Source organism: Scyliorhinus torazame, chromosome 2, assembly GCF_047496885.1.
Source record: "Scyliorhinus torazame isolate Kashiwa2021f chromosome 2, sScyTor2.1, whole genome shotgun sequence".
In the NCBI taxonomy this organism is placed as follows: Eukaryota; Metazoa; Chordata; class Chondrichthyes; order Carcharhiniformes; family Scyliorhinidae; genus Scyliorhinus; species Scyliorhinus torazame.
In genome coordinates, this window is record NC_092708.1 from 147,143,362 (window position 1) to 147,148,604 (window position 5,243).

A 5,243-nucleotide genomic window follows, 5' to 3' on the forward strand; every position below is an offset into this window, starting at 1 on the left:
GCAGCCACTGGATTGCGGCCGTGATTCCGAACCATGGCCATTTGTTCACCTTTCTAAGGATTCAAAAACCTTAAAGGCTTCCTGAAGTTTAACACTTTGCTCCTTTGTGAGACTTTACATTTGTCTGTTGTTTAAATCAGCTGCTATGCCAACATCAATGAAAATGTGGAGTAATCATTTTACCCACTGACAAGCTGAACAGTGTTCCCAGCAGGTGTCCATACAGGTTGTGGCTTTCAAAAGGATGGGCCAAGATCCCAAACAATCCAAAAGATTAGATGAGTTTCATTTGTTTTCCTTCATCAAACATTCTTGCAATAATGAGTCTATTATCACCAAACCTTTAAACATTTTTCTCTAAAATCTGTTATTGAGAATTATCTTCCTTACATAAATAATAGGATAGTTCCACTGAGCTTTCCCTAGACCCTCATGCTGACATCAGAGAAAATGTACGACACAGAAGGAGGACATTCACTCAATTTTGTCAATGCTGTTCGACAAGGAGATACCCAGCCTAATCCTACCTTCCTGCTCTAGGCCCACACAAGTCACAGCTCTTCAAGTAGAAATATAAGGCCACAATTTGGCAGCCTCATTGATCACAGGCACAAATCCCCAACTTGCCGCTAAATCTCACATGTGGCCAAAAAACAGAATTTGAGCTGGCGAGATCTCAGTTTGAGACCTTCCCTGGCCCCTGCCAATGACATGATTCATGATTCACCTGGCTGGTGCATATTGAAGGCAACTCTACATTTGTCCAGGTGCTTGAAGCGCCTCTTGAGCCAGATAATTGCTTCTGACTGGAAAGTACCTTCTTCAGCCTCCTTACATCGTTCATCAATATGTCACAGAACCGAGGTGCCCTTCCTGAACTCAACTTCACATCATCAGCCCATCAAAGCAGTCTCTGTTTTAAAAGGAATATTCACACTTTGAAAACTGGGCAGTGATCCCAAGGATATTCCATTCTCCAATAGAGCAAGCTGCCTGTCAACATGATGATTCCATGATCAACTGACCAATTCCATTCAACTGAGCCAATCTGAAATATATGTGAAGGTAAATTTTCTCTTCATATAAATAGATGCTTATCATTATTTTTCTTTTTTCTCTTTTTATTTTGGGTACGATTTTACAGCCGCGTCTCGCTTAAGGTACGTGTTTGACTGCTAAATTAGCCAGAGTCAAGCATCCTGTTGGGGTATATGTTTCTTTTTCCTCTCAGGGCTTGAATGGCTGGGCATGGCATCTATGAATTTAAGTGATCAGGGGTGGGATTTTTTGGTCTGTTCCTGCCGGCAAGATTTTCCAGTTCTCCGGTGGCAGAGGGTGCAAAAAACGGGAAAACCCCTTTGACAACGATGAGACTTGAAGGTCCTACCAGAGGCCAAAGGTGGGCCACTCGCTGCCGCAACACATACCATGGGGGGATTGGAGAGGTGGTGGTGTAGTGGTAGTGTCACTGGACTAGTAAATCAGAGACCCAGAGTAATGCTCTGGGACCCAGGTTCAAATCCCACCATTGCAGATGGAGAAATATGAATTGAATAATAACTCTGGAATTAAAAGTCTAGTGATGGCCATAAAACCATTGTTGATTGTCGTAAAATCCCATCTGGTTCACTAATGTCCCTTAGGGAAGGAAATCTGCCGTCCTTACCCGGTCTGGCCTACATGGCACTCCAGACTCACAGCAATGTGGTTGACTCTTAACTGCCTCTCAAGGCAAATTTGGGATGGGCAATGAATGCTGGCATGGCCAGCAATGCCCATGTCCCATGAATGAATAAAAAAAATCTAACTGAATTAGATCTGCCGTTTTGAGCTTAGTATTCGCTTAAGTACCAACCATCTGCCATTGTGGTTTACATTTAGAAAACAACTATTTCTGGTAATGCATTAAAAATTCTGTTGTGCCTTTTTTTCAGATTCTTTTATTAAGTGAAAACGAGTGATGACAGTATACTCAAGTTGCTGTGGCAACATGCATTTTTACAAGCATGTTGCAGTCTAGAGCTATGGGTAGTGATGGTAGAAACTCCAATTTTCTGACCAGGAATGCCTCCTTCTCTCACAATGTGTTGGAATGATTTGGAGGTTGATAATCAATCTGTTTGGATACTTTATGAACGCACAATCCTCTGCCCTCAAGTCCTGGTGGGACTCGAATCCAGAGCTCCGGGCTCAGAGGCAGGAGCGCAACCCACTGTACCACAAGATATTGAGCTGAGTTCTCAACCATCGGGATGCTTCATTTCGCTTGCAGCCCGGGATTTCCTGGGCGGTGTGGGGCTGCCCCACAGTGGGAAACCCCATTGACAAGCCGGCGAAACGGAGAAGGCGTGCTGAACCATAAATCTGGCGTGACGGGACGGAGAAACCCGCCACTTATGTTCACAAGAGTAAATCAATAAATAATGAAAGGTTTTAGCATGTAATGGTTTTCGAAACCTATTGATCACAGAATGAAGAGAAGCTCAAGGAGAATGAGAGGGTTCGAATTAGAAAATTTGACTGGTGTGAGCGCAGCCCCCTCCCCTCCCCTTCCTCCCTTCCTCCCCACCCCACCAGAGCTTTTAATAATAATTTAATAATCTTTATTGTCACAAGTAGGCTTACAATTAAGTTACTGTGAAAAGCCCCAAGTCGCCACATTCGGATACACTGAGGGAGAATTCAGAATGTCCAAATTACCTAACAAGCACATCTTTCAGGACTTGTGGGAGGAAGTCGAAGCACCGGGAGGAAACCCACGCAGACACAAGGAGAACATGCAGACTCCGCACAGACAGTGATCCAAGCTAAGAATCGAACCTGGGACTTGGTGCTGTGAAGCAACAGTGGTAACCATTGTGCTACCATGCCACCCTGCAAGGTTTCACCATGGGATTTCTGGATGAATGCTTTTGACTTCCCTTTGTTAATGCCACTGGAAGTTTTGGGCATGACTCTCTGGCCTCATTGCACTCGAGCGACAGAGCGACAAGGCCAGTGAATAGCGGGAGTGGCCAAAAATAAGAATCGCACTGGGCGCCAAATCGTTTCTGATGCAACCAGGCTGGTTTAGCACAGTGGGCTAAACAGCTGGCTTGTAATGCAGAATAAGGCCAGCAGGGGGGATTCAATTCCCGTACCAGCCTCCCCAAACAGCCGCTGGAATGTGGCGACGAGGCGCTTTTCACAGTAACTTCATTGAAGCCTATTTGTGACAACAAGCGATTATTATTATTATTCTGCAGGTGAAATTGGGATCAATTTCTGTATGTGAAATTGGCATCAAACGAACCTGCCTCCCATCCATTGACTCCATCCACACCTCCCGCTGCCTGGGGAAAGTGGGCAGCTTAATCAAAGACCCCTCCCACCTGGCTTACTCACTCTTCCAACTTCTTCCATCGTGCAGGAGATACAAAAGTCTGAGAACACGCACAAACAGAATCAAAAATAGCTCCTTCCCCGCTGTTACCAGACTCCTAAACGACCCTCTTATGGATTACCTCATTAACATTACACCCCTGTATGCTTCACCCGATGCCGGTGTTATGTAGTAACATTGTGTATCTTGTGTTGCCCTATTATGTATTTTCTTTTATTTCCTTTTCTTTTCATGTACTTAATGATCTGTTGAGCTGCTCACAGAAAAATACTTTTCACTGTACAAAGACAACAAAGAACAAAGAACAAAGAACAAAGAAATGTACAGCACAGGAACAGGCCCTTCGGCCCTCCAAGCCCGTGCCGACCATACTGCCCGACTAAACTACAATCTTCTACACTTCCTGGGTCCGTATCCTTCTATTCCCACCCTATTCATATATTTGTCAAGATGCCCCATAAATGTCCCTATCGTCCCTGCTTCCACTACCTCCTCCGGTAGCGAGTTCCAGGTACCCACTACCCTCTGCGTAAAAAACTTGCCTCGTACATCTACTCTAAACCTTGCCCCTCTCACCTTAAACCTATACCCCCTAGTAATTGACCCCTCTACCCTGGGGAAAAGCCTCTGACTATCCACTCTGTCTATGCCCCTCATAATTTTGTATACCTCTATCAGGTCGCCCCTCAACCTCCTTCGTTCCAGTGAGAACAAACCGAGTTTATTCAACCGCTCCTCATAGCTTATGCCCTCCATACCAGGCAACATTCTGGTAAATCTCTTCTGCACCCTCTCTAAAGCCTCCACATCCTTCTGGTAGTGTGGCGACCAGAATTGAACACTATACTCCAAGTGTGGCCTAACTAAGGTTCTATACAGCTGCAACATGACTTGCCAATTCTTATACTCAATGCCCCGGCCAATGAAGGCCAGCATGCCGTATGCCTTCTTGACTACCTTCTCCACCTGTGTTGCCCCTTTCAATGACCTGTGGACCTGTACTCCTAGATCTCTTTGACTTTCAATACTCTTGAGGGTTCTACCATTCACTGTATATTCCCTACCTGCATTAGACCTTCCAAAATGCATTACCTCACATTTGTCCGGATTAAACTCCATCTGCCATCTCTCCGCCCAAGTCTCCAGACAATCTAAATCCTGCTGTATCCTCAGACAGTCCTCATCGCTATCCGCAATTCCACCAACCTTTGTGTCGTCTGCAAACTTACTAATCAGACCAGTTACATTTTCCTCCAAATCATTTATATATACTACAAAGAGCAAAGGTCCCAGCACTGATCCCTGTGGAACACCACTGGTCACAGCCCTCCAATTAGAAAAGCATCTCTCCATTGCTACCCTCTGCCTTCTATGGCCTAGCCAGTTCTGTATCCACCTTGCCAGTTCACCCCTGATCCCGTGTGACTTCACCTTTCGTACTAGTCTACCATGAGGGACCTTGTCAAAGGCCTTACTGAAGTCCATATAGACAACATCTACTGCCCTACCTGCATCAATCATCTTAGTGACCTCCTCGAAAAACTCTATCAAGTTAGTGAGACACGACCTCCCCTTCACAAAACCGTGCTGCCTCTCACTAATACGTCCATTTGCTTCCAAATGGGAGTAGATCCTGTCTCTAAGAATTCTCTCCAGTAATTTCCCTACCACTGACGTAAGGCTCGCCGGCCTGTAGTTCCCGGGATTATCCTTGCTACCCTTCTTAAACAGAGGAACAACATTGGCTATTCTCCAGTCCTCCGGGACATCCCCTGAAGACAGCGAGGATCCAAAGATTTCTGTCAAGGCCTCAGCAATTTCCTCTCCAGCCTCCTTCAGTATTCTGGGGTAGATCCCATCA